Raw genomic sequence first — 9,793 nt, forward strand, 5'->3', positions numbered from 1 at the left:
TTCTGTCTCAGAATAGAGTATGAAACATAAGAGCTGATGGCCTAACTCAAATTGTTGTATATTTGCTTGCCTAGCTTGTATGAAGTCCTGGGTTTTATCACCAATACTGGAAAAAGTACATTTTTGATTGCGATAGTAATATATCATCACACTTCTATGGTTTGTTTTTTTATGTTTTATTATTTAAAATTTACCCTTATCCTACATTTTGAAGGTATCTTTTTTACCCAAAAAGTGTTTCAAAATTTTGTTTTTCACATTTAGTCTTTTTCTACCTTGACTGTATTTTATAAATGGTTTTATATAGAGCTAAAGTTTTATTTTTCCCATAGACAAGACAGGCACCAGTGGACACATCTGTAATCCTGGCTACTCAGTAGGCTGAGATCTGAGGAGTGAGATTTGAAAGCAGCCCAGGCAGGGAAGTCCATGAGATATCTATCTCCAACTAATTAGCAAAAAGTTGGAAGTAGAGCTGTGGCTCAAGTGGTAGAGTGACAAAGCTAAGGGACAACATCCAAGCCCCAATACACACACACACACACACACACACACAAAGCTAATGGTTAGCATGAGTGAAAGAAGGTGCCTCTAATGGGCACATTCACGTCTGAAATTCCCTTCCTTCCTTCCTCCTCCTCTCCATCCCCTCCTTTCTCTCTCTTTCTCACTGTCTCTCTTTTCCTGTCTCTGTCTATCTGTCTGTGTGTCTGTCTCTGTCTGTCTGTCTCTGTCTCTGTCTCTGTCTCTGCCTGTCTGTCTGTCTCTGTCTCTGTCTGTCTCTGTCTCTGTCTCTGTCTGTCTCTATGTCTCTTCTCTGTCTCTGTCTCTCTCTGTCTGTCTTTCTCTCTGTCTCTCTCTTTCTCTGTTTTGCTTTCGGTTTTCTGTGTAGTCTAGTCCGTCCTTGAACTCCTGATCATCCTGCCTCGGTCTTCTGCATGCTGGGATTTGACAGGCATGTACCACCACAGTTGCACTAACAGTTTCATATCAACTTCTCTAGCTCCCTATTCTCTTCCATTTATTTATTACTGTTTAAATCATTATAGAATAAAAAAATAATACTTGGGGAAAAATGGGCCCCATCTACCTATCAGCAAATATCTTAGTATTTTATACTAACATATGAATTTTATAATCAGTTTGGCAAGAAAATCTAGTAGATATTTTAGATTCTCTGAATCTATAGGTTAGCTGGGAAAAACCGGCATTTTTATAGAGCTGAGTTTTCATGTCCATTATAATATACTCATGGTACATTGAAACAAACTCAATGACATGTGGGTAGACCGACTTTGTTTTCTATCCTGAGCTGACATAAATCATACCTCACCACACTTAAAAGCACAAGGATGTCTTGAAATCCTTTGCAGCTGTAGATCCATCCATTCTCAAATGACAGGGCATGGTTATATACCTGTAATCCCAGTACCCCAGAGGCAGAAGCACAGCAGGGGGATCATGAGTTTGAAGCCAGTCTGAGCTACATTGTGAGAGAGAGAAAGAAAAATGAGAGAGAGAGAGAGAAAGAGAGAGAGAGAGAGGAATGAAGGAAGGAAGAAAGGAAGGAAGGAAGGAAGGAAGAAAGAGGACGAAAGAGAGAGAAAAAGAAAGAAGAAAAATTAAAAAGAAGGAATGAGGGCTGGGAAGGTGGCTCAGTGGTAGAGCGCTTGCCTTGCATGCCTGAGGCCCTGGGTTCAATTCCTCAGCACCACATAAGCAGAAAAGGCCGGAAGTGGCACTGTGGCTCAAGTGGTAGAGCACTAGCCTTGAGCTGAAGAGCTGAGGGACAGCGCCCAGGCCCAGAGTTTAGGCTCCATGACTCACACACACACACACACACACACACACACACACACAAGAAGGAATGTGGAGAGAGAAGAAGGGCGAGGAAGGGGGAAAAGGCAAGGAACTTGTGATCGTACACTACTGAAATGCACCTTGAGTGTGCTGCTTAAGGAGGAAGAGTGAACCCTCCCTTTCATGTGAGATCAACTTACTTTACCTCTGAAGAAAAGGTAAAAAAGAAGAGCTCAGGGACAGCACCCAGCCCAGAGTTCAAGCCCCATGACTGACGAAAAAAAAAAAAGGTTATAAAAAACCCAATGTGCCTGTCCTGTGCTGTCTCTGAACTTTTGTGCTCTGGGCTAGTGCTTTAAGTATGGTATAAAAATAACAACAGTGACTTACAAATACAAAATAAATGCACCAAAACATTAAGAATAATATAGTTCCATATTGATAATAAGCAATTCCTTTTCCTGTTCTTTTTGGTTTATATTGTCTAAATATTGTAAAAAAATTTTTTTTAAAAGGGGGACGCACAAAATCTTGTATGTGTTCAAGGCAGAGAGGGATCCTGGGATTTACTAATGGGACAAACTCAGTGCAGGGTCCAAGGCACCTCCCAGCTTCCCCTGCTATATGTGTCTATTAGTGAGAGGCTCCTGTGTGTCCCTACCCCAAAAAAGAATTCTATCACAGCTGTTAGTAGCAGTCAGTATGACATATATTTACCAAAGAGCTGATTCTGGGCACCTCCAGCTCCAGCTCCATAGAAAGCCATCCAGATAAACTGAAACCAAGAGTAAACCAAAAGAACTGCAGAGGGACTTTGGCTTCAATAACCTCAGGGACTTAATGATCCCAAGCTTTGCCTTATCCCTGCTCCACTTGAGCCCAGCATGTGCCAGACTAGACATGTGGCCCAGATCTTTCTCTACCTGCCCCCTCTGTGTCCTGAGTGTGATGCTAGAGTTGAACATTCCATCTCTCCCAGAACACAACCTGAACACCTGAGCCAGGCATCTCACTGTCTGATGCTCACCTCCTTCTCTTGTTTTCAGGCCAAGGGGGAAAGGCATAGAGAAAAGCCTAGCTTGGGACTCTTCATGCTTTTGCCCAGCTTTGGGGGTCTAGCACATCAACAGAAGCAACAGACCCTAATATCCAGGACTTCTCAAAATCTCTGCTCTCTTCCCTGGACCGCCGCCACCTCCTCCTCGTCCTCCTCCTCCTCGTCCTCGTCCCTCTCCTCCTCTTCCTCCTGCTCTTCCTCCTCTTCCTCTTCATCCTCTACTCCTCCACCTCCTCCTGCTCCTCTTTCTCTTTTTTTTCTCCTACTTCTTTTTCTTTCTCCTCCTCTTCCCTTCTTCATCCTTCCTTGCCGGAGCCTGCCGGCAACGAAAGGGAATCCTGAATTAGGGGGTGAGGACGGAAAAATAAAGACATAAGAGAAAGGATAGGGTCGGGAGGTCTGCAGCTCAAGACTGCAGCACCGTTTATTTTTAACTTTCCCTAATATATACTATTAGAAGTCAAGAGGTAACATAAGGTTACTATAGTCCAGAAAAACAAGGAAAATTTTAGTAAAAACAAGGTGCAGTAAAAACAAGACAAGGTCAACTGGTAGAAAGTAAAACAAACTCTCAGACATAGCAAAGCAATCCCGGGCACCTGGTGTTTTTTTATGAAAGCCAGTTCCTTGTAGGTGCCTTCAAGTGAGCACAGGGGTCAAGATGACCTTGGAGCTTTACTGTCGGCTCCCAACACTTCCTCCTCCTCCGAGCTTATGTCCCCATCCTGGGTTTTGAACTCAGGGCCTGGGTACCATCTCTTAGCTTTTTTCCTCAAGCTTTTTTCCTCCCTTCCACCTGAGCCATCACTCTGCTTCCAGATTTTTGGAAGATACAAGTCTCATGGACTTCCTGCCTGGACTGGCTTTGAACCTCAGTCCTCAGATCTCAGCCTCCTGAGTAGCTAGAATCATACCAGTGCCTGGCTGACCCTTTTGAAAAGTGAAGGAAGAAGAGTTGGGAGAACTCCTATTCTGAGAGGCTCTTCTTGAATTTGAGGGTTACCATTCACCACTCAAGGTTTGACATTCTAGGCATTTCTACCTACCAATGCAATACACAGGCTCACTAAGGGATAGATATCGAGGGCTTAGGGGAAGTTAGGGTATCTACCCACAGTCTCCCTACCCTATTTTTGGCCAAGGATCAGAAATTCCACCACTGATCAATTATTGATTTGCACAATATACCTCCTCCTCCCACCTCACCCCATCCCCATCACCCAGTTGCAATCTTGGAGGCCAAAGAAAAGTAGTCTGGGGGAGGGGAGGTGTTCTGTGTTAGACCAACCAGCCTTTGGCAGTGGGATGGAAATGAGGGTTATGAGAAAGGCAAGAACCCTGGACTTTAGGGGTGAGGGTGCAATGAAGATGGCTGAGCACTCCATGGTTGGGTAGAAATGTATAGTTGCTTGATTTTGCTGGAGGTCAGGTAGATGATGCCAGAATTTGGAGTTAATCCCTCATCCTATACCCAAACTAGGTACTACTATGGCAATACTGCCCTCTGCAGGGCTGAACTGAGATTTGCTTTATTCCACGAGGGGCCCTGGCCATGGTCAGGAGGTACACTGCACCGTGGGTCTCAGCTCCATGGAGACCCTGGTACTTGAAGTAGGACACCTGCCTTCCCTGAGCCCTAGTCTTTCTTCCTCTGCATTGGGACAGATCTCCTCTGACTTTGCATCCAACTCCATATTCCAGATGTTTTGTTTCTCTTCCTGACAGCCAGGAACCCTCAGACTGCCCCTTCCTCAACACACACACACACACACACACACCTGCAGCTAGCCAGGATCTGATTTCTCCCAGAGGCCACCTTTCCTGGGAGCAGGAGTGGGAGATGCCAGGGCGGCTTGGGGCTTGTTGTGTGCAGAGGGGGAAAATGAACTCACGTGAAATGGGGAGTGGGGAGGTAGACCCTGCATCAGCTGAGGTGGCTGCTATAGACCCTGCCCACGCTGGCTCCGAGAGCTGTGCGAAAGGCAGCAAGCATCCCTCCGGCCTGTGGGCTTAGTGGTTGGTACTCAAAGGCCTGGTGTGATTTCTCACCATTGCTTGCAAGCTCCTCCCTGCCTTCAGCCTCCCTCCCCTGCCTCTCCCTCATGTGTGTGTGCGTGTGTGTGTGTGTGTGTGTGTGTGTGTGTGTGTGTGTGTGCTGGCTTCAAACTTTGATCCTCAGATCTCAGCCTCCTGAGTAGCTAGGATTACAGGCTTGGCTCTCCTGCACCTGGCTTTTAGTAGCCTGCTTCCTATTCCTTTCTATTCAGGTTCAGCTGGCTCTGGACACTCAGGCCTCCTTCTCCAGCCCCATCCCTGGGGGCATCCTCCGGGAAGGGTGACTGTTCCTGTCGGCATGGCTCCACACACCCTTTCCTGGCACCTCCCTATGGATCACATCCCCCGAGGGCTCTCTTAGCCCAGGTACCCCTAAGCGCTAGAAGCTGCAGCACAAGTCTGCCCCAGGCAATGACACGGGACAACTGCCAACACCTCAACCCCAGCTCTTCTCCACTGAGTGTTTGCCTTCCATGAGGCCTGAGACACGCTGCTGTTCACTCTCCATGTAAGTAGCAGGCATTGGTGCCCATGGGTGAGCCAATCCTACATCATGTCTGCCTTCAGCCTACATAGAGCAAATTCACCTGGGTGGTGTGTGGAGCGCAGGTAGAGCAGTTCATGGCTCTCTTTCCAGCTTAAGTGCGACCATCCTGAGAAAACCTCTTGCCCATGCTCCACACAGCCCCAAGACTAAGAGGAGCTGAGCTGGAGGAGCAAAGCAGGAGGAAGGGAGGGAAAGTCCTGATCCTCCCTCTTAATCACCCTTTCTCAGAGCAGCCTTTTATTTCACACTCCAGAGGCTCATCTCCTGCTGCTTCTTTGCAGAGAAAAAACATTCTATAACTGGGTCCTCCTGCAGGAGTTACAGCCTTGTTTGCTCTGCCCTGGACTGTGTAGGAGCACACGTACACACGTGCGCACACACACACACACACACACCACCACCACCACCATCACCACCACCATCACCACCACCAACAGTTATGACTGCCTCTTCTGTTCCCCCACAGCTCACCAAGAGAACTGCTTGACTCCCCTCGGAAAGTTTCTGGGGGTTATGGATTCTAGCAAGGTCACAGTTATAAACGTGGGAGGAAAAAGCTTTCTGGTAGACTTGAGGTTACTTCATGGATCCTCGGCCAGCACCCAAATGAAGAATTAACCAAGCTTTTGCACAAAGAAAATGTTCCACTGACTTTAAGTTTCCATTCTGGGTTAACTGTTTTAAGATAACAACTTTACTCACACACACAAGGAAAAGAGAATGGCAAGAAGGTAAAGCGGGATGGTGTGTGTGTGTGTGTGTGTGTGTGTGTGTGTGTGTGTGTGTGTTGGCACTTGAACCAGGTCCTGGGTCCTGTCCCTGAGCTTTTTATGCTCAAGGCTGTCACTCTACTACTTTGAGCCACAGCTCCACTTCTGGCTTTTTTGGTAGTTAATTGGAAATAAGAGTCTCCCAGATTTTCCTGCCCAGGCTGGCTTCTAAATCCTTGGATCTCAGCCTCCTAAGTAGGTAGGATTACAGGCGTGAGCCACCAGTGCTCAGCTACCTTCACTTCTTTTTTTTTTTTTTTTGCCAATTGTGGGGCCTGAACATTGGGCATAGGCACTGTACATGAGCTCTTCAGCTCAAGGTGCGCACTCTACCACTTGAGCCACAGCACCACTTCCTGCTTTTTCTGCTTATGTGGTGCTGAGGAATCGAACCCAGCGTCTCATGCACTCTACCACTGAGGCACCTTCCCAGCCCACCTTCGCTCATTTTTAACTTGACATCAATGACTTTTTAATCAAAAGTTATTATTTCCTATGTAAATTCTGATAATCAGAATAAAAAACTTTAAACATCTCCTTAAATAATTCTGATAGCATATATGTAATGTGCCTTTTGTTGTTGTTGTTGTTGTCAGTCATGGGGCTTGAATTCAGGCATGGCTGCTGTCCTTAAGCTTTTTCGCTCAAGGCTAGAGCTCTACCAGTTTGAGCCACAGCTCCACTTTCAGTTTGGGTTTTGTTTGTGTGTTTGCTTGCTTGCTTTTTCTGGTGGTTAATTAGAGATATGAGCCTCACAGACTTTTTTGTCTGGGATGGCTTTGAACTGTGATCCTCAGATCTCAGCTTCCTAAGTAGCTAGGATTGCATGTGTGAGCCACTGGCACCGATGTAATGTGCCAATTTTAGTTCAATCTTCACACATGTTAAGCACCAATGGCTCATCCCTGTAATCCTAGCTACTCCAAAGGCTAAGATCTGAGGATCACATGATCCAAAGCTAATCCAGGCAGACAGAAAAGTCCCTGAGATTCTTGTTTCTATTTAACCACCAAAAAGCCAGAAGGAGAGGTGTGGCTCAAGTGGTAGAATACCAGTCCTGAGCAGAAAAAGCTAACTAAACAAGAACATGAGGCCAGGACTTTAAGCCCCAGTGCTGGCACAAATGACAAAAAAATAAAAACCTAAGAACAAATTCTTTATCTTTTAGAAACTTTTCACTACATTTTTCTCCTTGAATATATAAAATCTATCCTTCCTTCACAGAAATTTATTTTTGTTGAATTTGAGCTTATAGATGGGAATTTTTTTATTCATCTATAACATACTTCACTGCCCAAAAGCACATAATTAAAATTTAATTTCTTCTAACAATACATTTCTAAGTTCTAAAATGCATTTTGTATAGAATGTTCTCAGTATATTTTGTATTTATTATTACATAGTAAACACCTTACATCATTGCAGCTATTACTAGCACACAATTACACAAAATTACATAAATAAATTATAGTGAAAATAAATTATTCAACAAAAAGTAGCCTTCCATGATAATCTACCAGAATTACAGATGATATCATCCTCATGACAGAATATAGAATCTTTCTGTTTATTATAACTGTTTCTTTCTGTGTCTTATAACTGCCAGTTAGCAGTTTAGCTTTTATTGTTTTGTTTTTTTGGGGGGGGGTCCGGTCGTGAGGTTTGAACTCTGGGCCTGGGCGCTGTCCCTCAGCTCTTCAGCTCAAGGCTAGCACTCTAACACTTGAGCCATAGCACCACTTCCGGCTTTTTTCTTTTTGCTTATGTGGTGCTAAGGAATCGAACCCAGGGCCTCAGGCATGCAAGGCAAGTACTCTACCCCTGAGCCACCTTCCCAGCCCAGCAGTTTAGCTTTTAATGAAGTAGGCGGGGCACAATTAATTAAGAAACCCACAGGAAATACTGCTTACTGCTAGCTGAGACCGGTGACGATCATGGAGGATCATGGTTCCAAGGTAACCCAGGTAAAAAGGGATTCCCATCTTATCCAAGAAGCTGGCTGTGAGGGAACAAATCATTGTGCTGTGGTGTATTTCTAAAATTTAAAATAATTTCATGTCAGTGGGGCTCAAACTCAAAGACACTCTACGATAACATTTCTGTATATTCAACCATTCAAAATATTATGCCTGATATGTACATAGATTTATAAATAGTGAAAGTACTAAACTAGAGAGCATCATGGCCATGCTTTGTTTGGGGGGATTTTATTGTTTGTTGGTTGGCTGAGCAAGTCCTCTACCACTTAGGCCATGCCCCACAAGTTGTCACACTTTTTATCCCAGTTCAGTCTGGACCGTGATCCTACTATTTACCTATAGCTGCCTACTTGGCTGTACCACAAGTACATGCCATCACACCCAGCTTCTTAGTGAGATAGGAGTCCCTTCATATCTTTTTACTTGGGTTACCTTGGAACCATGATCCCAAGTAGCTGAGATTACATACGTGAGCTACCATAGCTGGGCTGGGAGAGGTTCTGTGCTAGCATCGTCTTCCCTCTCCTTAAATATGAGCTTTCCCATCCTTTCTGTTTCCCTATTATCTATACCACCTCTCTTTATATACACTCACACACACAGAAATTATATCACCATCTTGAAGAAACTTATCCCCAGATCTGGAACCTCTTCTAAACTCAAATCCTGGCTCTTCAGTTGCTCTGGGAACACGGCTGTTCCACCATTCTTGAGATTCAAGATCTTAAACAATTTTTTTTGGGGGGGTCCGGTTGTGGGGCCTGAACTCTGGGCCTGGGAGCTGTCCCTCAGCTCTTCAGCTCAGGGCTAGCGCTCTACCACTTGAACCACAGCTCCACTTCTGGCTTTTTGCTTATGTGGTGCTGAGGAATCGAACCCAGGGCCTCAGGCATGCAAGGCAAACACTCTACCACTGAGCCACCTTCCCAACCCAAGATCTGAAACAATTTGATCCAACTTAATTTGCTTATAGTTAACACGTGTCAGCAATGAGCTAGGATGATGACACAGTCAAATATCAACTCCAAGCCTAGACAGAACATGAGGTGGACACAGGAGGTTGGCACTTCCCTATTACCATTCAAATTACTTTCTCTGCTCCATCAAGCTGCCAAGTGAGGATCCCAAACATATTCCCAACATCACTCACTTCTGGGATGCCTTCTTCCCTTTGTTCTTGATGTATTGTGGTTAACTATGGTTACTATGGTTAACTATGTTACATTCAGAGATGGTTATATTTTTCTTTATGCTACTTGGTATTCTGATGACTTCATTTTTCTCTCGACTTGTATCTTTAATTGTGTAAATCATACTTTCACTCTCCTCTTTCTGGAACCCAGTTAAACCCTATTAAACATTTCCTAGTGCCATGCCACATCTCAACAGCAGCAGCAGCAGCAGCTGCTGCTCCTTTCTTCTTCTTCTTCTTCCTCTTCTTCCTCCTCCTCCTCCTCCTCCTTTTCTTCTTCCTCTTCTTCCTCCTCCTCCTCCTCCTCCTTTTCTTCTTCTTCTTCTTCTTCTTCTTCTTCTTCTTCTTCTTCTTCTTCTTCTTCTTCTTCTTCTTCTTCTTCTTCTTCTTCTT

At 44.9% G+C, this 9,793-nt stretch overlaps 1 protein-coding gene across 1 annotated transcript in view; it reads left to right on the top strand.

The window, feature by feature from the left end:
- The first annotated feature begins 5,359 nt into the window (after nt 1-5,359).
- Nucleotides 5,360-9,793, top strand: part of Cd8a (CD8a molecule) — a 17,145-nt gene continuing 12,711 nt past the window's right edge. The window contains exon 1 of the mRNA XM_013035525.1: nt 5,360-5,420. The gene's annotated coding sequence lies outside the window, so the exon portion shown is untranslated. The remainder of the gene's footprint in view (nt 5,421-9,793) is intronic.

The sequence above is a fragment of the Dipodomys ordii genome, unplaced genomic scaffold (genome assembly GCF_000151885.1).
Source record: "Dipodomys ordii isolate 6190 unplaced genomic scaffold, Dord_2.0 Scaffold214, whole genome shotgun sequence".
NCBI classification, from domain to species: domain Eukaryota; kingdom Metazoa; phylum Chordata; class Mammalia; order Rodentia; family Heteromyidae; genus Dipodomys; species Dipodomys ordii.